Source organism: Bicyclus anynana, chromosome 12, assembly GCF_947172395.1.
Source record: "Bicyclus anynana chromosome 12, ilBicAnyn1.1, whole genome shotgun sequence".
Lineage (NCBI taxonomy): Eukaryota > Metazoa > Arthropoda > Insecta > Lepidoptera > Nymphalidae > Bicyclus > Bicyclus anynana.
Window position 1 is genome coordinate 7,609,508 of NC_069094.1, and position 24,996 is coordinate 7,634,503.

At 36.2% G+C, this 24,996-nt stretch overlaps 1 protein-coding gene across 1 annotated transcript in view; it reads left to right on the forward strand.

Annotated features, from left to right (window-relative positions):
- LOC112042848 (uncharacterized) overlaps positions 1-24,996 on the forward strand; it is a 232,794-nt gene that overhangs the window by 110,977 nt on the left and 96,821 nt on the right. The window lies entirely within an intron of this gene.

A 24,996-nucleotide genomic window follows, 5' to 3' on the forward strand; every position in this document is an offset into this window, starting at 1 on the left:
TATGTCTATTCTAACCTTATATATGTTATGTTTTCCTTTTCACGCATATACCACTATACTAATATGGATAAGTTTTGGAACAGCGATAGATCGGATCTTAGAGTAAAACATACGTAACCTGAAAATCTATTTCTATTTTCTAATCTATCTTTTCTTTGGGACGGCTTACTTTCGTCAAAATTCCATCCATCGCCACTGGTATAGATAATTCTAATTTCAACATAGGCCTACTCGTATAAGGCCATAGACCGTAATTAACATCTGCATTGTTAGTTTTAAAATTAGTAAGTGTATAGTTTTCATTCAAATAAATATTTATGAAAACTTTGCTTCTCACCATTTACCTTCGCGCAGATGCAATTTGTTTCTCAATATTTGCTACGTACGGAGCACAATTTATCGGCATGGTCGTGTGAAAAAATTCTATTCCCTGCCTTTTGACCTTCTTCTAATCTTTAATAACAATAATAATCTATCTGCTGCATGTGATTTATGTTACTGTAGACTGTATTATTATTTTCTTTCATCATCCAATCTATGGATATCTCGGAAAGGCCTATGTCCACTGCTGGACATAAGCCTTTCCGATAGCGCGACCCCGCGCGCCTTTCTCATCCAGCCACTTCCCAAATTACCAAAGTGAAGTGGCACTGGGCCATATTTGTCGTAGAACATATGGTCTAAGATCCGGCATTAGAAATATAATATACCCTCATCTGTTATATTCTGTTAGTATACTTATGAAATAAATGATTGAGTTCACAGTGACACGTTCAAATAGGTTGACTAGTTAAATTGCGGACAAACACAGTTTCCATACAAATCTAGGAAACCATGAACTAGATCAAAGGCAACCTTATACAGTTAAATTAAGCATAAAATTAGCTTTCATTTGACATATTAGACGACTATATATCTGATGATGGTATATGAATAATATTACTTATCTGTTTATATCTGGCAACCCCACAGTTGCTGTATGAAAGCAGGCAACCTTTACTTTATCAATCCTTTTTTTTCTTTTTTTTTTAAAAAGAAAAAAAAAGGAAAAAAAAACAAAAAGTTGAAGTAGCAATGTACGAATTTCAGGAACCAACCGGTATTTGGATTCCGAGATACGAGTATTACGCACCTATTCAAACTAAATCATTTAATCATTTAATTGTAGCTACTGTACGCGAATAATTAATATTTTAACATTTGAAAGGTCTTTCTAGCCGTAGGTTTTCTTTCTGACCTATTTATTTTGATATTATGTCGAATGAATTATATCGACCACGGTTCGACGGACTATCACGATGTAAACGAAGTCCGAAGCCAGAAGACCAGAGAGAAATCAGTCACAAGACGATACCTGCTTTTCGAGTAACATGTGTACCATCTTCGGCGATTTTTTTATTCTTTACAAGTTAGACCAAAGAAAACCTCAATCGGCCCAGCCGGGGATTAAACCCAGGACCTCCGTCTTGTAAATTCATCGTAAGGCCATCAAAATATATTAAATATAGGTAAATAGGCGATATATTAAATGCATTAAAATCCTACCTAACTTTTGATATATAGGCGCGTATCTTAAGGTACTGTCATACATGCTCTAAAATAGCATGCTAAAATCGTGGTATTAAGTATGCTCCATACGAGCATGCTTATCATCAGTTACATTTGCTAGCAATAAGCATGCTTTTTTTAGGTATGCTCCTGAATAAGTATGCTCAAAGCAAACATTCCAATTACACATGCTAATTAGTATCTATCGCTCTCTGTCTATAGTATCGTGTTAGACAGGGAGAGATGAAGGTGAAGAGAATACTGAATAGCAATGCTGATCGACTAGCATACTCAATAAGCAAACCTGTTCAGACGCACTAAAAGCACGCCCCCTTCCACCCGCGTAGCAAGTAGCATGCTCATAAATCGACGACTGTTGATTCTTGAGCAAGCTCGTAATAAGCATGTTCATTATTAGCAATGTTGCGATACACATGCTAATAAGTAGCTACTGCTCAATAGTAGCATGCTTTCGTGCTTGAAATGAGCATATGTAAGAGTAGCTTTACACCTTCTAACCCGTATCTGAACTAAAATAGCACGAGACCAATAGAACAGTTTATTGATAACATTTACTTATTACTTCTTAATAAATTAGGTAGGTAAGTGAGATCAAAACGCGTAGTACAGTCGGCAGGCATATTTCTTACTCTCTCAAAGATAATCATTCCATACAGTCCGTTTACATGAAAGCAACTGTCTTGTCCTCGTTTCCCTTGTAGCAAATAGAATAAATCCATTTAATATATTCTCATTATGACAAACCTCCTTTAACTAGAAGTGTGCCGTTATGGTTTTACAAAGAACCATGCGAACATTTCGCGCTTCGCACTTTCGCCAATGCGGCTTAACCGGTTTCCCGTTCAACAACTTTCTTGAGTCGAGAAAGAGGTTCGATCATCTCATTTTGATGGCTACACTGCTCTAGTGAATATAACGCAATTAACAGGTAATAGACTGTCAACCTCAAGGAAAAAACGAGGGGTGTTATAAATTTGACGTGTATGTCTGTGGCACGAAAAGTTAATTTTGTGCGAGTATTTTTAGACATGTTTCATGAAAATCGGTTGAGCCGTTTAAAAGTTCTGGGGGTTGAAAGTGGGGAAGAACAACCGAATGTCTGCTAATATACTCGAGTGGGGTCTCAAATGAAAGCGCACTGAAAAATAAAATTGATGACTTGATCGAGAGTGTAATTAATAATTTTATGACCTTTGGGAGTTTTTCAAAATTTTCAATTCTATGTTATTTAAAGTCTCAGAATACAGAAAAACACTTTGAAGTATTTTCAGTTATTAGTTATGACGCATCATATACATTTTAACCTTAAAAACGATCAGTATAGTCCAGTTATTTTAGGTTTCATCTGGGGAAAAATTCCTAGTGAGCTGAATTTTTGTATACACCTTTATTACGGCGTTATTATGAAGTTGTGAAAAATCGACATCGATATCGTGCCGGCTAAAAAAATTACAGAGGTCAAAAGGTCACGAAAATCAGTTTTTTGCAAATATTTCGCGACCTATTGCTCGGACGTCAATAGAGGTCATTATAAAAATTGTTCCTCATAAAATTGTCTACAAAAAATGTCTCTTATAGTTTTCTGTAAAATTAACGGTTTTCCGATCATAGCGCTGAGAAAGCGACTATATTGTAACGATGCACTCGTTTCCTCACCACCTTCGAGGTAGAATGCAAGGCGTGTTTTTTACATGGTTTCCCCCGTAGGCATAATCCATGATATATAATGAAAGTTTATTTTAATTAACAATTAATATTTTTTTATCAAAATTTTGAAAAATATCGAAAAAACTAAATTTTTGCGAATAATTTTTTTTTTTATTCATTGTCAATATTTTCAGCTTCACTATCGTTATTGGCTACTGACAAAATGTCAAGTGGAGTTATTTCTTGATTTAAATCTACATCTTCATCATTTTCATCATTCGTTGACTCGGCGTTTAAGCATGACTGGCCGCGGCAATGCCCACAAACTTTTGAGCATCTCAATCCAATTTTTTTGCATCCACATTTGCCGCCACAACCTTTTGTACAATTACAAAAGATTGTATTCAGTAGTTCATCGGGTGCTGGTGGTAATAAAGTTATTATTGGATGCAGCATATCATTTTTTAACTCCCAACCCCACTGTTCTGGATCGATGTCTCTTCCTAGCCAGGTTTGTATTTGGTAATATGCTCGAAAAATATGCTGTTGAGCTAAAGAAGTAGGTGGTAATGAAGGAAATTTTACAGCTGTACTTTGTCTTGTTAATTTAGCAAAGCTGTAGCTTTTATCTGTAATTATCAATTGAATTTTCTGATTTTGGAGCACCGTATACAGCTAGTAGAAAATGTATTCCAGTATTGACAATGACATCTCGAGAGCAATTTTCTTGTTGGAATATTTCTGTACAATTGTTTAAATCGGGTCTTTTTTCAAACATCTTCATGACTTTCAATTTTCCTTTCCCAAAAAGTGCTGAAGTTGTATCGCATCCGGTCATGGCATGCAGAAACAGAATATTTTTTTTGCAATGTGGATACTTGTTGAGGCTATCAGTCGAGTATATTTTTGTTTCAGCATTGTTTTTTCCTGGTTTTTTGAAAAAAAATGGATGTAGATTGATCAAGTATTTGAGTGCGTGCTATGAGTATACTCAGTCTAACTGGCAGTAGCAGGTATAAAGGGACGGGTCTGGGAACAATGAAATACGAAACATCTGCCATTGAAGGCCATTAGAATGAGATATAGTACGTCTTACTAAAAACCTAAACCCCTATACGATAAATATATCTTTCTGGAAACATCTAAATGTAAAATAAAAGATTTAGAGACATTTACAAACATTACTAAAAAGCAATTGAGTTTACGCCTTGGTGTACGGTATACAATACCGTATGTGAGTGCATTCTTGCCGCTTTCTCAGCGCTATGATCGGAAAACCGTTAATTTTACAGAAAAACTATAAGAAACATTTTTTGTAGACAATTTTATGAGGAACAATTTTTATAATGACCTCTATTGACGTCCGAGCAATAGGTCGCGAAATATTTGCAAAAAACTGATTTTCGTGACCTTTTGACCTCTGTAATTTTTTTAGCCGGCACGATATCGATGTCGATTTTTCACAACTTCGTAATAACGCCGTAATAAAGGTGTATACAAAAATTCAGCTCACTAGGAATTTTTCCCCAGATTGGGGTATAAAATGCCTAAAATTACTGGACTAGTAGGTTTTTTAATCGACTCCCAAAAAGGAGGAGGTTCTACGTTCGGCTATATGTATGTTTTTTTTTTTGGATAGCTTGTTTGGTATTTTTGCTTCTGTGTTATTGAAATCGGTTGATTTTTTCTCAGTAGTCTTTATATAAAATAAAGTTGTGAGCATTTAATGTTACTGCAGTAAGTTTTGCGTTGCAGTTATATACATTTTGAATGAACACTGATTTGAATTTATGGTCTCACAGTCTTGTTGATGATCACAGAAAGAGAAAATAAATTAGCCGGAACTAATATAAATAAATAATTCATTTACAATGTTAGGTTTTGACCACATCAAGTTATTTGCCGTGTTTGCATAACACGTTTTAACCCGACTGCAAATTATATTAATTGATAATATTTTTTACATGTGTTACTACGTGTAGCTGTACCCTTACATATCAAATTGTATATAATATATTTATTTAATCAAATTATGTACCATTGCTATCTATGCAATTTTGCTATCGTAAAGGTATTTGCTCCCTTTACTAAAAAACTATTCGGACTAGAATCAATAAAACCTTTGAAGGTGCCTTGGACTGCCTCATCGGAGTTGAATTTTTTCACAGAAGTTATCCAAAATTGGAAAAAAAAGGTAATTTGTTGGAGCGAGGTCCGGGGAGTAAAGTGGATATCTCAGACATTCAAATTGAAGCTCCTCTAATTTGGTAGCCGTCTGTTGTGAAGTGTGTGGTCTAAAAGTGCCCTAGAGTGATTGACCAACCTCGTTTGTTTAGCAGCTAGCTTTTCCATCATGGTTTGCAGTTGCTAACAATAGACATGCGCCGTAATCGTTTGGTAAAGACCTAATATATTTTATCGTTTGGCTTATTTTAAAAACATTACTATCAGTAAAAAATAACTGGGTTTTCTTAATTATTATTGACATATAACCTGATAATATTGTTATTAGATTGTTTATTATGTGCTAAAATTATCCAAGTGCGACTTGGTTTTTTGGTAAATAAACCCAGGACCTCCGTTTTGTAAATCCACCGCGCATACACTGCACCACGGAGGCTGTCAAAGGTTTTAGAACATAAATACATATAAATAAAATTAAAACGTCTGTCTGTGATTTCAAAATTACTATGTTTTCCAAATGCTTATGGCTATTTACGTCTGAACCGATTTTATGGAACTTTCACTAGAAGATAGAGGAGTTTATGGAGCACCATTTACTAATATAAGCCATGCCGCACTTTTTATTCCGAAAAAATGCATTGTTCTCGCGGGATTTGTAAAGAAGTGAATTTCTCGCATACGAAGTTGCGGGCGTTCGCTAGTTTGTAATAAAACAATAAAACAAAACATTATCGACTGTTACAGCAAAATGCAGTGTCCGATAACATAACTTCAGCGAGAGCGCGTTCACACGTAGTCTCCGTGTATACGGTACCCGTTTTAACGGATACGACAAAAACTATACTTTGTTCACACATCGGCACCGTATACCGTATAACGTAACCGTCATTACTGGATACGATATACCGCCGCTATTCTACCAGGATGGACGTTGTCGTGTCTATCCGGTAAAATTGTACGGATACATGACGGATACATATTCCAATTCAGTATTCGATGACAAAACGGTATGTCATAATTTACCAGACCGTTTTTTTTAACTGTACATACTGAATACTTTACTGTATAACATAGTAGTCTGAGACAGATATGACGTCGCTCGATCTCGTGTTGGCTCGTGCCGACGCTAGGTGGTGCGACTTGTTTCCGTAAAGAATAGGGAGTTAGAGAGGGGTAGCGATCGGTTGGCGGGAACGACTTGCGATATAGTACGCTCATCATACGGTCGGCTACAGTATATGCTCGTGGCGATCGAGCTTGGGATAGGCGGGGAGAGTGACTTGAGTGGAATAGGGGACTGTTTGTTAACAGTCAAAGAATCCTTAAACCCTACACACAACGTTCACAAGTGCGTGACTCCACTCAAAGTCATTTTGATTACAGTTTGGTATGTTAATTAGGTTATTTTGACAAATATTGTGAAACCTTTGTTCAATATTGGTTTTCCTATTTTTTAAGATCCACTTTTGAAGCTCCTGCTAAAAATGAATGCTAAAAGTACCATATGTGAAGTCGCTCATACTCCTCCTTGCGCCATCGATGACAAAAAACGTATCCGATAAAACGGACCAGTAAAACGGAGACCAAGTGTAAACGGGTCTAGAGTAAGGGAACGCAAACCATTTCCTGCACTGCTCTTTCGACGCAGTTTGCACTACGGCTGGCATCGAGTAACATGAGTCATGCACAAAGGGATAAAAGGATTTGAATGAAATTTGGCTTGGGATTTGAAGGATTTGTATGAGATTAGACACTGTCGTCTATATTAACTACCTCGGGCCAGTGGTTAGCCTATGTTGTTTCGTATCACGAGGTCATGCGTTCAAATCCTTGATCAGGTCATTGACTACTGAGCTTTTGTTTCTTCTAAGAAATTTTCAGTTACAATTCTCATCCCGGTGTTGGGAACTTGGTGGTTTTACAAGCCCGTGCCTCGGAGAGCACGTTTAGCCGTCGGTCTCGGTCATCATCATTAACGAATTTAACATTATGTCACCCTAAGTCCGCCAACTCGAATTGGATCAGCGTGGTGGGTCTAAACTCCATATCCCTTCTCCTATAAGGATACGCAGAGATACTCCTAACATAGCTCCTTCTATCGCTCGCTGAGTGACTTTGAGCCTTCTTATGAGGCCCATAGTTAGCAACCAAGTCTCAAAACCATAGGTCATCACTGGTAACATAGAACTGTTTGAAGACTTTTGTCATCAGGCTCTGAGGAATTTCGACTACGATTCAGCGCTTCACCTCTTTCTCAAAGTTGCACCCACCTAACTGGACATACATATTAATTTTTTCTAAAGCTCTGTAGACGAAATCGCGGATAAATCCTTGTTTCGTGAATCATGACGATCGATGAATTAAAATTCAAGTAAGCTTCTTAGCTAGCTTAGTCATCCCCATTAAAGTAAAACCACGATGCACGATGCAACGTGAATATCGTGAGCGAAAATACCGGATTCGATTCCCGTTTAGATCAAGATAAACCCTCGAATCATCGAAAGAATCATCAACTTTTCAGTATTATTCATCCATTGTTACGTCGTAAGCGATTCTAGAGAAATAAAATAATTTCTGGTAAGCCGACAAAATTTTTTCGAAAAGAGATAAGCTTACATAAAGTTGAAAATTCGTACAAAAATTGGAAAAAATTAAATAGGGATCATCATCATATAGAACATTTAGCTGTCCAAAAAAATATTAATTCAAAATCAAATTACACCTCATTTTCGCGTTCTTTGAGTTTGAATAATTTTAATGTATGTAACTGTGGAATCGATGGAGAATTTTCACATTTCCTTTACAATGGTGTTCCAAACATCCTTGCCGATTTTAGATGTTATTTCGTAGACAATTATTTTCATTCATCGAAATGTCTTTATTACATTCAATATTTCTTTTTCATAAAAATAAAAGGCTGTTTTCAATAACGTTCAAGTATAACCAATTCACCGACAAACTGCACATAGTAATTGAGGACGGCTTTTAATCAATTTGGCCCCTACGGGCCTACGGGTTCTAGTGCAGAGAGATTGGAAAATAAATTGTGTTTTTCTAAATAAATATTAGTTATTGTTTCTAACAACCCATTCTTACTTGAGGGATGTTGGGATTTGCTTTTCATTAGTTATTTTTGCCGATTTTGTAACGTACACTGTTCGGACGCCTACATTCGACTTAAATTTATTATTGCAAATTAAGTTTAGTATTGCAGCTAAAAACTGTTTTCATCATCATCATCAGATGGTCTTGAGCCTCATGCATCCAGTGACTTAAAACCGTGGTAACAGGTGTATACAGACATCAGACAAGCGTTTTCATAGAAACTGTTGTAGGAGTTCATGAAAAGCTGTTATCGGTTTTGACGGCCTCCATGGCGCAGTGGTATGCGTAGTGGACTTACAAGACGGAGGTCCTGGGTTCGATTCCCGACTGGACCGATTGAGGTTTTCTTAATTAGTCCAGGTCTGGCTAGTGGGAGGCTTTGGCCGTGGCTAGTTACCACCCTACCGAAAAAAACGTACCGCCAAGCGATTTAGCGTTCCGGTACGACGTCGTGTAGAAACCGAAATGGGTGTGGATTTCATCCTCCTCCTAACAAGTTAGCCCGATTCCATCTTAGATTGCATCATCACTTACCATCAGGTGAGATTGTAGTCAAGAGCTAACTTGTAAAGAATAAAAAAAAATCTTTATATAAAAACTTTCTACAGCTAGTGTAACCCGACAATCCCAATGTTTTATTTAAACTCTTGAATATAGCTTGGCAACTTCGTTCGTCACACTCTCGTTGGTTCAAAACCCGCGACTGATGCACCCCCCTTCCCAGCACGCACGAAATCACACCCGCGCACTCTCTCGCCCCGTCGGCCACATATATTTTTTTAATTCGAAACTTTAATTCTTTGAACGACAATTAGAACGTCTCGAAACTACAAACGAAATAAGAATTCACAAACGAATTCTCGAACACCAAAACTTCGATCTTGCGACGAACTCATAAACCGACGGGACAGATTTACTCACCGTAGTGAAGGGTTTGAAAGAGAAAACACCTCGTCGAACCTTAGTGGTTTTGGTGTTCCTCTTCACATAACATATATTATTAAGTTTTTCTACTATTTATCTAGAAATGGCACAATGTCTCCGGACTTAAAATCTCAAGATGTCGGTGGAAGCTTTTCGCTTGGACATACTCGTAAGACATTTGCCTCTTCAAAAGTAAGACTGGTTGTTCTATCTGATTCTTTCGACATAACCTGTTATTATTTAACAGTCCATAATCTATTAATCTATACAACAAATATAATTTTAAATACATGGTAAAATTCCATATTTTCTGATTTGTGGTTTGAGAATGTTGTAAAATCTTGCCAAATTGTATTCAAAACTAGTGTGTTACTTAATAGAAACAGTGGGTCAATTGCGGTGTTAAGAAATGTGAGGTTGTACATTGTCTTCTCGTTATTATCGCATCTTCATTTATTTTCTTAGATTTGATAAAAAAAAACAAGTTTAGTTAATGATTTTAAACTTATTACGTGGTTGTTCACTATGAATATTATTTAAACGGGTACATACCACGATAAAAATACAAGATTTTTAATGTCGATATTTACCCAGTTGCATGGATCGTGGTCACAACGGGACTGAAGTTGCGAAATGCGAAGTGAAATCAGCTGTTATTGGCAGAATCGATCTACCCTCATTCTTGTTCTTTTTCTTTTTTCCACAACCTCGCGTTTTTGGCTGTTTAGGCAAACCACACTCACGACATCGCTTTTGTTTTTATGCGTTTTCGCGGCGCCCTCTTGGTTTGCACATTTTTTGCAAAAAAAAAACCACGATCCATGCAACTGGGTCGAAATATCGACATTAAAAATCTTGTCTTTTTATAGTGGTATGTACCCGTTTAAATAATATTCATTAGTTTAGTTAAATTCAATGTCGTACTTTTCTAGCTTGATGTTAGTTATCACATGCTAAAATAGGTAACGGTAGTAAAACGTTATACGAAACATTCAGTTAATTGTTTCCTAGCATTAAACATGTTATTACAACCGCATATTTGTAATAAATAATTTTCATATTAGTCTCCTTGGAGACTTTGCATAATTCACGGCTAAGAAAATAATAATTATAGTGTAACTACGAATATAAACGATGGAAATAAAATGAAAAAAATATTGATTCGATTCATCGATTTAGATTTGATTTGTAAAGAAGGCCGATGGTGATACAGTGGTGACTAGTAATTGGTAAGACAGTAATGTTTTTTTTATTAACCAGAAATATCAAAAAGATTTTTTTTTAAATCGATCCAGATTTAACGATATGTATTATCGGTAAAGATACATAAAAAACATACTTGCATCATTTGTGGAAGTAGGTTAAAACAGTAATTTTACAATTTGAAACTTTATTGCTAATAGTAGCAATAAAAGTTTTAATTTAATTAAAAAACTTGGAGCCAAATACTTTATTTTAAGAGTTATAATTTCCATTTCTTTATTTCAGGTAAGTACAAGTTAACATCTTTATGGCTGGAGACAACAATGTACCTAATATATTTATAAAGGTAAGTAAAGGTATAAAAAGCACTGTCTTGATCCAAAGTTTATAGGTCTGGAATAACAACAGGAAATGAGAGACGAGTGTCGTAAACAGCGTCGGGCCGAGAGTTACGAATGAGATGAGGATTTAAATTTTTATGAGGCCTCTTCAAATCTGTGTAATGCTATCATGTAAAGGTCTGCGCACACTTTAGACAGAGATAGTGCCCATGCGTTGCTATGTCATACTGGGTGCCTGGTGTGAGTTTTCAATATTTTCATACTGTTACTATCGTGTTAACGTAAACGCAAATTTATATGGAATTGAAACAGTTGTGCAGTAGTGCCAATAGATGGCGCTGTTTCAATTCCTTAGAAATTTGCGTTTACGTCAACGCGATCGTCACAGTATCAAACTACCAATAGGCCCTCTGGACATAAATGTTACAAGAGGATAATCGCGACTTTGTCCGCGGTAAAATAAATAACTTTTAAATGGTATAAATAATTTTTAGGGGAACAATTCTGTCACACGAACTTTAACCGTCGATGCAGCACACGTAACCGAAGTTCTCAAAAAGAAATATTTTTGCCCGTTTTTGCCATATTTTTTATTATTGTTGTCTAAACGAATATACTTATCCAGTCAAAGGTGGTACGAATAAAGACCACCGTCATATTTAATTTTGAAACTCAGCAAACGCTTGTCATTAACATAGTTTTGTTAATATTTATAGATGATTTGGTTCGTTACCATCATGCCGCAACATATTTCACAGGATAAAGATAGGAGTCGAAAGTCTGACTTAAACATAAAATAAATTGTATGCCAAACGTGACAATGTATGTACAAATTGTAGAATCCACACTCAAAGTTAAATTACTCATCGCTCTGTTTTCGATCCAGTGGGCACTTAAAATCGTAACGTTGAAACGTGCTCGGTAATTGGAAACAGTCCGGTTTCCCCACATCAAACAGTGTTTTGGTCTGTGTTTGAATTAATTCACTGCCCACATAGAGAGAAATTTCCCCAGAAATCAATTTTTTACTTGACTACCAAAGGAGGGTTATGTTTTCCAGCGTATGTAAGAGTACTATGTGACTACTTCCACATCTTAGACTAATTATCGAATTTTAACTTTGAAAACGTAAAACCAAAAAGAAATTGTAAAAATCTTTTGTAAGTTCAATTACAATATAATTAATTTAGACAAAACTTTCTGAACGGCAACACTAACTTGTGCCAATGTAACAAATTCAACAAAAACTCGGTTGTCTGTAAAGTCGGTTTACTGACGATAGTTGAACGTGACAACGTCATAAGAAAATACTGATGGAATGGTTGCATTTATTAAGAAAATGTTTATTTTTCTAAAATACTGTTTAATAATCTTTATAGGCCAGAATATACTTTATTTCTTGTAAAAAAAGTTGGCAACCCTAGAGCGAGGGAACAACACATGACGTCATCTTTTTTCGAGTGTGCAGCCGGCTCCATCGAATTATAAGACGTTGTCACGTCAAAAACTAACCGAAAAAGAAATAGGTATTAATAAAATTAACAAAAGAACTACCTAACTGAAAATATTCACGTATGTACTCGTAGTATGAAAATTCAATATTTGTCCATATTTTGTCCGCTATGGTCACGAGGGGACACGTACTCATATAATAAATATTATTCAGCCATGTTGATCAGCGACGAACTATTAATTAAACTTAAATATTATTGAAGATAATAATATATTCGTTTATAAAGGCGTCTACATACGCAGCGTGTTTTTGGTGTTTCTATTCGTTTGTACATAAATTGCGCACACTTCGTCCAATTATTGTATAAGCGACCAAGTCCGTGTATATTTACGTCTTATCAGGTATTTGTGAGCGTCGAAATCTAATGAACTTTATAGTTATCATTTTATTTAATGTGCCATTAGAAATAATGAATTTATTTAAAAAACACGATATGAGAACTACATATTAAAAAAAAACATTTAACTCATTAATTATAACGTACAAAATATAAATCAGATACTTATGCTATACAAATCATGAAAATTGATGTACAGACATAAGAAACCACTTAAGCCCAAATACAAAAAACTTGATGGCCCCGCCCCACAAGAAACCTTATGATAATAAGAAAATAGTAGATTGTTAACCGAGGGTGGAAAGAATCAATTCCCGAGGTATTTAGACTATAGTCCGAGTAGGAATTGATTCTTTTACCCCGTGTTAAACACTCTACTTTTCATTTCGAATATGAGGAAATTTCATTTCGATAACGAGGAAATTATAATTATTGTCTATTTATTTGGCCCGCTCTTGGAACGTCGGTAAAGCAGTAGTCAAAAAAAGCTGGACGACTGCTTTACCGACGTTGTGACTACTCCCCGCTAGGCGGCTCTCTCTAAGGAGAATGACTTACGTAAAAATCTCGTTACATCCTACTCGAAGAACCACTAATGTTATAGAATTCACTTTTCCTTTGGTGAAATACCTATATTGCTTATTGCAATATAAAATTACTGGTTCACATTTGTATGGTTTTTAAAATAAACCTTTAGATAGCACTATGTACCTTAAAAACGTCTTGTTTATGTAATCCACCATCTTGGGGAGAGAGAAAGAGAGAAAGCGCGAGAAGAAATGAGACGGCAAATAGTCGTTCGGAAATAGCTTTAGACAAAATTCAGTTTGATTTTTTTTAATATTAAATACTATATATATAATATATAACATTTAAAATTAATTGTCATTATATTTTTTAATAATTATCTATTTTTTTTAACTCCGTCACTGTTATGTAACAGATTAGTATCCCGCCATTTCATGTCGAATTTTCAAATTTTATTTAGGGAACTCAACACGTTATTGTTGCGGCTTATTCCGATTAAGTAGTTTGCGCTAAATTTACACTGGCTGTTTAGAAACTCACATGACCGTAGCATTTTTTTTTATAATTACTTTACTTTTTACATAAAAGTTTTCCTCTAGAACTTCATTGACGTCTGAACAGGCTGTATGGTCAACGATCTTTGCCTGTTCCCGAATTTAGTTGGGGACAAATTAAAAAAAAACAAAACTCTTCACAGCTAATGACAGCAGTTCTATTTTTAAAGTTCATTCCGGCCCTTAGGTGGGAAGTAATTTGTATGAGTTATTCCCTCCCTGTAAGGGAAGCAGCATTTTCCACCAAATACTCAAATCAAAACAACACTACTTTCCGAGTATGAGAAATGAAAAATATTTAAAATACTAGTAAAACAAAATTCCGTCGTTATATGTATAAATTCCCTTATATTATAACAGTACAGCGTTGATCCGGTCCGTTCACTTTTGCAAAAATTTTTGACTTTTTGTATTTTAATCGAAGTACTTTGCAATGTTGAATCCGCTACTTATTATGGTTTTTATTACTTTATATAGAATAGGTGAAAAGGTAGGTAATATTTTTAACGTGCAAAGTTGGATTTAAAATAGCGATTTTCAGGATATTAATCATGTGATTTCATTAAAAAATCGCAGCATGTTGCCAGGAGGTTTGTTGGTCCATTATTTTGTTATACCCTACCCTCTTTAAGGTCAAGTATCTCTCAGTTGTATCAGTTTTATTATTTATTTTTTATAGAATATCCAATTTTTTGTCATGACATTATCACATCAATTGCCAATCTACTCATACATGCTTACAGAATCGTAATCTGCATGCTTTTCTGAGTACAAAACTGTATGCGGACCTCGTACTTTGCATACTCAATATCTCACAGCGCCTGGTCTATAAACTTCATTTAAATGAAGCATACCAGTAATATAATTAGATATGTTTTATTTAAATATATTTTTTAAATAAAAATAATTATTTATTTAAAACATACTTAATAAAAATTAAATAAAAGTAGGTATCTAAGAAAGTTAAGATACTCGTATTGTTTGATTCAGCATCCGTTTCAATTTCAATACATAATAGTACTTGTACTCGTACGTAGAGTAAAGAAAACAAAGGCAATAGAGATTGTGCGAATGCTTCAAATTTTACGCTAGCTACAAACGGTCAATTATTCTCACGTATCTGAAAAGCAAACGGCAGTACCCACGCAGCATACTATACAAGTCATGTACGCAGTGACCTACACACGATCAATAATTATAGTCGTGGGTGCTACAGAAACGTGAGAATAATTGACCGTTTGTGGCTAGCGTTAGTAACAGGTAACAGTAAAAAATGGTTTTTGTGGTTGCATAAATATGCCGGCTTCCGTATAAAGGTTAGCACACATGTCAGCAATCGCAATATTAGTAATTATTGTTAATTTCAAATTACATAATCAGCTCAAGTGGTCAGATAGATGGATTCGCAGGTTTTTGGTTTTACATTTTTTTATGTCCAAGACTTTGATTTGATTTGGATGGGGTTTTAAGTGCATTTTATATAAAGGTTTTTGTATAGGTAATTTGAGGGCGGTTGTTTTCCAATTTAGGACTTAGCTCTCATTCGCACGAGAGTTTTTTTAACGTACGTTAAAAAAGTGTTCAAATATACTATGAAGTTAATGATGGTCTATTTCAAACGCCCAAAATTAAAAATGCAACAAAAAAAACGTCGTGTTTTAAAAACGCTGTTGTGTGAACATATACTTGGGTATGCATTGGTTGTATTTGAACGCTTTTTTAATGTCCGTTGAAAAAGCTCTCGTGCGAATGAGGGCTTACGCTACGGTTTCACCCGAGTAATTCACATTCCTGTGGGTTTATGGGGATTATGGGGATAAAATATATGTGGCTTTCCATTTGTGACATAAATTTTAAAATCTGTACAGTAGATTCAGAACCTATTCGTACCAAAGAAGCCAACAAAAAATCATAAGTTACATCAAAGATGTCTATAATTTAACTTGGATGTACCTACCTCGATAAGAGTCGTGATAGCCTAGTGGATTTGACCTCTGCCTCCGATTCCGGAGGGTGTGGGTTCGAATCCGGTCCGGGGCATGCACCTCCAACTTTTCAGTTGTGTGCATTTTAAGAAATTAAATATCACGTGTCTCAAACGGTGAAGGAAAACATCGTGAGGAAACCTGCATACCAGAGAATTTTCTTAATTCTCTGCGTGTGTGAAGGCTGCCAATCCGCATTAGGCCAGCGTGGTGGACTATTGGCCTAACCCCTCTCAATCTGAGAAGAGATTCGAGCTCAGCAGTGAGCCGAATATGGGTTGATAACGATAAGAACGATTACCTACCTAATAAAATTAAAAATAAATGATAAACCACAGTTACACTTCCAACCACTTTATTAATAACACATCAAACACATTGTTAACATAATATTATTTTTCGACATCAACAACAGCTGCAGAATTCACATCTCTCATCTCATTCCTTATCTCATTGCGCAAGTATTTGACAAACATTTCCCAAAATTTTACACACACGTAATAGGCTATCATGAGTAACAGCGTGATGATAATGACCATGAGAAAAATTTTAGTTAACGGCACCACTTTCATGGCTTCCAGATGCACGTTACTGTTGGGAGCGTTCATTTTATTTATTTATTTATATTTAATTTATTAGTGTTTAGACGTCGATTCTTTGCCTCGGTACATGTATGATTACCCAATATGTTATTCTCATGCAATGTGAAGCGAGATGACTTAGCATACCCAGTATGAATGGTGTTGGATTTCGCAGTTGTCAGCAAGATATGTTTAGGTCGCTCGTTGCATTGCGATAGTTCGCTGAGTATCAAATAAACTGACTAAGTACCTATACATCATTATCATTGTTAGCAACCCATGTTCGGCTCTCTGTTGAGCACGAGTCTTCTCTAAGAAAATGAGAGGAGTTAGGCCAATAATAGGCTTTATACATAAAATAAGTACCTATTTATTGAACAGAATCATTATTACCAAATACAAAGTTTTGCCTAATGCTGACCACGCCACGCTATGGTCATGTGAGTCATTGTCATGGTCAGCGTCGAGCTTTTTCACGACGAAGTCGTTGCTGCCTAACGCGGACCTATGCAACTTACAAATATATACATATGTATATAGCTAAATAAAACGTCGCAGGCACAGATTAAAGAATAATAAGCAGATAGAGCGCGAAATTCCTCAGTGCTTGAAGACACAAGGTTGTGAAGGTTGTTAATAAACACTAAATTAGTGAATAGGCCAGCAGGTAGATTAGTGCTAATTGAAATTGAAATACCTACAATAAAAACAAGGTCTAACAGGCTTATTATGTAAATCGGTGTACCATTCAAAGAATAAGTCACTACGTCGTTTTTCATCGTATTGTCGTACTTGTGATCATTTAATATAGTTATTTCAACGAAATAATCTTGACTACGTAATTTTGAGATTTTTGGTGATTTTATTGTTTTACGGCAATCTCAACGAAATTACGTGAATAAATATATATTTTCTACTCGCTACTACCACCACTACATTAAGTGCTGTCACTTTATAAAATAACTAAAATGAAGATATTTATTTGATGGAACAAGCTATGTTAGGAGTATCTCTGCGTGATCGAATCAGAAATGAGGAGATCCGCAGAAGAACCAAAGTCACCGACATAGCTCAACGAGTTGCGAAGCTGAATTGGCAATGGGCGGGGCACATAGTTCGAAGAGCCGATGAACGTTGGGGTCCCAAAGTGCTGGAATGGCGACCCCGCACTAGTAAGCGCAGTGTTGGTCAATCCCCCACCAGGTGGACTGACGACATCAAGCGAGTCGCAGGGATTCGCTGGATGCAGGTGGCTCAGTATCGTGATGTTTGGAAGTCCCTACAAAAGGCCTATGTCCTGCAGTGGACGTCCATCAGCTGATATGATGATGTGATTTCTTTGAAAATACGATATTAGATGATAGCACAAACGAAAATACAATGAAAAACGATGTAGTGACTGATTGTTTCAATCGTACATCGAGTTACATAATAACCCTGCTGATCTCAGCGGTACATTGTTGAACTTCTGGTGCCCTTCTAAAACGTTTAACAATACCTACGCATGTCACGCTTTTGTGGTTTTTCCGATACAGTAAGCTTCCTGATGTCACGCTGATATCATGGCGGGAACTAGAATGATGAAATATGAGTATACCATCCGACGGCCGGAAAGCATGCATTTTATTTTTCCGGATAAAATGCATTGTAACTGTGAATATGAAAAATGGTAGTAACTTATCATAGTAAATAATTTTTCATTTTATTGTGATATTTTATGTTGTTTTTTTAAGTATTAATTGATGGACTGGAGTGCACACCTGGTAGTAAGTGGAAAACCATGAACCATTTATACTAATATTTTAATGAGTTAAAATTATTTTTTATTTAATTTGTAGAGGGTAATCTCTGGTAAATCTACGGAATCGGTTTTGAAAAATTTGACTTCTAAAAAGGATGAGGTTCAATGTTCGGCTGTATGTATGTTTTTTTAAGTAAGCTCAGAGATATTTTCGTCATTTGTGGACTGATTTTTCAGTTCTTGTTTGGCAGCGTGGTCCCATTTTTTTCATGTCAGGATCTGATGATGGCATTCTGGAGAAATCGAGGGTCACTTTCGAAAATCGTAGAGACGGCTATAACGTTAATTATTTCATGAAGGTCTGAAGTTGGTCTGATGGTGGAACTGAAATACAGACGATGGAACTCGTCAACAATTTACAACACTTCCCTTTTGTTTGGGCTTGATTAATTTGTATTGAAGAGAACTTTACCTAGATGGGTTGTGACTTTTTAGGGGTCTGGTGATGAAGACGAAGGACAGTTAAGGGAACTCCTCAACGGTTCACAGTAACTACCTTGTGTTTAGACTTGATTAATTTGTGTTGATAAGAACTTTCTAGCTAGATGGGTTGTGACTGCATTAGCAGTTTGGTCATGAAGACGGAGGACAGTTAAGGGAACCTCATTGGTCATACATTTCACGATTTTTTAGGATTCCGAACGTACGTAGTACAAAAACGAAACTCTTATAATATGACATATTTCAATGTCTGACTGTTTTCTCCGAATGTACTGAACCAATCCAGTTAAAATTTGGTACACATATCAATTCTTGTGACCCAAATACAGATATGTATCGTGAATAGGTAAAATTTTAATATAGGGGACACTTATTTAAGAAGGAAAATTGAAAAAAAAAATTTACAAACTTCGTCGTGTGATACATCAAATAAAAGAACTTGCAAAGAGGATCTCAAATATATTTTTTTTTGTAATTTTAAAATACATAGTTTCAAAGTTTCAAAAAAAAACGACGAAAATTAAACCATCCCCCCTTATCTCCGAAACTAATAAACCTAAAATTTTGATAAATAAATACAGGAGGTAGAACTGCTATCTGTTTTAGCTCTAAAAATACCAATTTTCATCAATATTTTAATATAACGTTTTATGCAAACCAAACTTTATCATGGCTTCGTCGTTATCAACCCATATACGGCTCACTGCTGAGCTCGAGTCTCCTCTCAGAATGAGAGGGGCTTACGGAAATTTAATAAGAATAATAAATAAGTATTAAAATTTCAAGTAGGGAAATTAATAAAGTTAATGGAAATAATATTTAAAGTTAATGGAAATTATTAAATGCTTGCTTCTAAACCGTATAATTATATCCTTGAAAAAAATATACGTGGCCGGAAACACGGACATCGGACGATCATTCCACGCACACGGTTCTAGAAATGAAGATGAAAAACGTTTCACACTTGTAGATCGTATGCCGCAAAAGAAAACCCCACACCACAAAATAAATTCCATTCGTAAGGGAGTGTTACTAGAGTCATAAATTGCGTCATTCTGAATTCATTTTAAAAACACTTAAATATTTAATACTAGAATACCCATAAACATTACTGTGCATATTTTTGCTAGATATGAGTAAAGCTTACACTTAGGCTAGGTTCACAAAGCATTAATTATCCTGCAAGTTTTTTGCAATGTTCGATTTTAAACGTACAATCGGTCGGCTGATGATACGGTATCTATATTAATATTATAAAGCTGAAGAGTTTGTTTGTTTGTTTGATTGAACGCGCTAATCTCAGGTACTACTGGTCCGATTTGAAAAATTCTTTCAGTGTTAAATAGCCCATTTATCGAAGAAGGCTATAGGCTATATAATATCCCAGTATTCATACGGGAACGGGAACCACGTGGGTGAAACCGTGCGGGGTCAGCTAGTATTTTCATATTTTTTGTGGCGTAGCGTGCTTTCGCCAAATAAAGGGTATAAATATCCTAGAAAAGTAACAAAAATGCTTGCTTAAAACATGTATGACAGTGACTTCATCTATACAGGATGTTACCAACTTTTGGGCGAACAGTTTTGACTTTTGTCATTCCTGAAGTGAAACTCTATAGGCAGCAGTAGCGTAGTAGTAGTAGTAGTATAGCAGTTCATGCAAGCTGATTCCCATCGGGTTACCTTTAAAATCCATGCACATTCATTGTTGTACTGTATCTAGATATATGAAAAACCAGAGTTTGTATCACGCTACATGAATTTCCTTGGGACGGCTTACCTTCATCTAAATTCCATCCTTCGCCACTGATAGGCAGTCTTTTTTCCTGGAAAGCACCTTGTTCAGTGAGATTGTGGATTAATTATCAACCCATATTCGGCTCCCGAGTTCGAGTCTCCTCTCAGAATTAGAAGGGTTAGGTCAATAGTCCACCACGCTGATTGGCAAACTTCACACACGCAGATAATTATGAAAATTATCTGGTATGCAGGTTTCCTTACGACTTTTTTCCTTCACCGTTTGAGACACGGTGGTAGCTGGTCTCCTGCCCCTGGTCCTCACACTAAATTAATCTAATATTCGATAATTTTCATAATTATCTATAATCTTTCTCTCATTACTGATGTTTAAGGATTATACTGCATCTATACTAATATTATAAGGAGATTAATTTTGTGGTATTGCAGCGGGTAATCTCTGTATCTACTGAACCGAAAATTGAAAATTCTTTTACTACTAGAAAGCCACATTAATAGTGTCATGGGCTTTATCCTCGTATTCTCATGGGAACGGGAACTACGCGGCTGAAATGCGGGGTGTCGGCTAATCGTAAATATTCGTATACTTTTTCGATATACACTCTTTACACACTGGTCACTGTATGAAAGTCTTTATAACGGTCCAAACCGGGTGGTATTTGTGTTTTCCTGCTTGAACAAAACATTTCCCCGGGATACCCATGCGTAAATCCAGGACAAGGTTTGTTTGTGCGCTAAATTAAATTTAAACCCATTAAGCTTTGAGGATGTTTGTCAGCAAATGTATACTGAAGTGCAATTAGGTTAATACCTCGGAACCAATTATAGTGAATGGATTTTAATGATACTTTTAATTTAAAATCGAATGCTATATACCTACTTATAAATTACCAATTAAAAATTACCTAGTACGATTTTTTTTTTGAATTCCTCAAAATCTATTAGTCCGAATGAGTTTAAAATATGTTTTATAAACTTGGCTACTTCAAAACCTAGGTACTCTCGGCTCAATGGGGTTGGACTCATGTGGTTCGATCGCTGGACTATCGACTTCGAGGGGAACGGGAATATTGGTCATAGATAAAAAAAGAAAAAAGCAAATATTGTGATAAAAAAATAAAAAAAAAATCCCACTCAGTGGTAAATAAGTAACGGGAAGTTAACAAAAATATTAGCGATATTTTTAATGAACTCTGAAGAATGTAGAAATAAAATCATTTTAACAAAAAAGTTGAACTGACTTCACCGCTATTTCGCACCGCCTTCAAACCGATCATTAGAAATGACATAGGTACGATGTTATTATTCACTTTTTAGAGTAATGCATTTGGAAGTCAGTTCAATTTTCTTGTTAAAAGGATTTTATTTATTCCTGTTTTAGTGCGCCCTAGCATAGTGACCATAAACGCCATAGTATGGGCAATTTCGTTCACTTATTTCTATTGTTTGATTTTAACACAAAACATACTGAACCGATTTTCATGAAAATTAAATGGGAGAAATCTGGAAGTATATTCTTTCAAACGAAAAAATAATTTTCTAAATCGGTTAATAAATGACAAAGTGATGAGGTAACAAACATACGCGACGGCCTCCGTGGTAGTGGTATGCGCGGTGGATTTACAAACCGGAGGTCCTGGGTTCGATCCCCGGCTGGGTCGATTGAGATTTTCTTAATTGGTCCAGGTCTGGCTGGTGGGAGGCTTCGGCCGTGGCTAGTTACCACCCTACCGACAAAGACGTACCTCCAAGCGATTTAGCGTTCCGGTACGATGTCGTGTAGAAACCGAAAAGGGGTGTGGATTTTCATCTTCCCCCTAACAAGTTAGCCCGCTTCCATCTTAGACTGCATCATCACTTACCATCAGGTGAGATTGTAGTAAAGGGCTAACTTAAAAAAAAACGCGTCGAATTGAGAACCTCCTCCTTTTTTTTAAATCGGTTAGTAAAATTAAGAAATATCCATTCACTATTGCTGAGTTCCGTCATTTTTAACCGACTTCCAAAAAGGAGGAGGTTCTACGTTCGGCTGTATGTATGTTTTTTTTTTTTTTATGTATGTCCAGCGATAATTCCGTCAATTATGGACCGATTTTGAAAATTCTTTTTTTGTTTTGTAGGGTTTATTTCCAGGGTGGTCCCATTTTTTTCATGTCAGGATCTGATGATGGCATCCTGGAGAAATTGAGGGGAACTTTCGAAAGTTGTAGAGACGGCTAGTACGTTTGTTAGTGTTTCCATAAGGTATTTTAAACCACTACAATTTTATGAAAGTTTAGAGTTGGTCTGATGATGGAGCCGAAACACAGACGATGGAACTCGTCAAGGATTTACAGCAGTCGCCTTTTGTTTGGGCTTGATTAATTTGTATTGATGAGTACTTTCCACCTATATGGGTTGTGACTGTATTAAGGGTCTGGTGATGAAGACGAGGGACAGTGAAGAGAACTCCTCGACGGTTCACGGTAGCTACCTTGTGTTTGGACTTGATAAATTTGTATTGATGAGAACTTTCCACCTAGATGGATTGCGAATGTATTAAGGGTCTGGTGATGAAGACGAAGCACAGTGAAGAGAACTCCTCGACGGCTCACAGTAGCTACCTTGTGTTTGGAATTAAAGCTGTTTCTGGAATAATCACAGAAATTTAGTTTAAACGTATTTAATTAAAACATCACTGGCTTGGCACCGCCTTCAAACTGATCAGTAGGTAGCACATAGGTAGGATGTTATTTTTTGTTTTTTAGTTAAAGTTATTTTTTGAGTTGGAAGTCGGTTGAATTTTTTTTATTAAAATTTTTATTCATTAATAATGCCTAATTGCACTCGACTGTTGTGGTCTTGGATCTCGTACTATTATTATATTAGCAATATCACACATCCTTAACATCACCATGTAGCATGAGTGCTACGTCATTAGCGGTGACGTCATAGGGGGGTGTGCCGCTACTCAGGTATTTACTACGGTATGTAGATGTAACTAACGGGTATATTTACGCAAGTCAACATTGAATCATTGTCATTGATTGGGAATTCTATTTTTGCACGTGTGAAAAAAATATTACATCTAATGGTGGGTGATTCACTAGGCTACCCTCGTGACTAAATTGATAACAATACACATTTTATTTAGTAATTTTTCCTTACAGAATATATTTATAAATGTTGTTTTTGTATGCGTTTGTCATGAATTTACTAATAATACATACTTTTCACTCTAATTTATCATCATCATCATCATCATTATCAACCCACATTCGGCTCACTGCTGAGCTCGAGTCTCCTCATAATGAGAGGGGTTAGGCCAATAGTCCACCACGCTGGCCGAATGCGGAGAGGCTGTACACACACACAGAGAATTAAGAAAATTCTCTGATATGCAGGATTCCTCACGATGTCTTCCTTCACCGTTTGAGACACGTGTTATTTAATTTCTTAAAATGCTCACAACTGCAAAGTTGGAGGTGCATGCCCCAGACCGGATTCGAACCCGCACCCTCCGGAATGGGAGGCAGAAGTTATATCCACTGGACTATCACGGCTTTCACTCTAATTTATAAATAAAATAATTTATTAAGAAATCAAAGACCCAATGACATGAAAAGAAATAAAATTGATATAAACTACACTGAGGGGTGTGCACAAGGATTATGACCGGGATAAGCATAAAGATGTCGTCTTCCCTCATTATACCGTTCATTATAAATGGAATAATCGTTCACGTACCTACCTACTTACCAATACGACGCTTGTCAATACAATTTAAGCTAATGGTGATGAAACTGATGGACATTGGTGATGCTATAGAGAACGTCGTAGTTTGTGTAATTTGCCTGATGACTCAGTACATAACTCAGTATTTATTTATAGCTACCAGACGCCCGCAACTTCGTCCGCGTGGTATTTAGTTTTTCACAAATCCTGCGGGAACAATGGATTTTTTCGGGATGAAAAATATCCTTTGTTATGTAGTTAATCCAGAGTAAAATGTATTTCCATTCCAAATTTCACTTTAATAGCTGCAGCGTAAAAATTATCACTTTTATAATATTAGAGTGAATACTAGCGGACGACTGCGATTCTGTTTATTACAAATCCCGTGGGAATCATGTAGTTTTCGGGTTAAAAAATAGCTTTTTTAGGATTTTATGGACCAATATATTGGTCCATAAAATCCTCTATATTCCAGATATCATTATCATCAGCATCATCATCACATCAGCCGATGGACGTCCACTGCTGGACATAGACCTTTGGTAGGGACTTCCAAACGTCACGATACTGAGCCACCTGCATCCAGCGAATCCCTGCGACTCGCTTGATGTCATCAGTCCACCTGCTGAGGGGTCAGACAACACTGCGCCTAATAGTGCGGGGTCGCCATTCCTGCACTTTGGGACCCCAACGTCCATCGGCTCTTCGAACTATGTGCCCCGCCCATTGCCACTTCAGCTTCGCAACTCGTTGAGCTATGTCGGTGACTTTGGCTCTTCTGCGGATTCCAGATATAGTCCCATTAAAATCA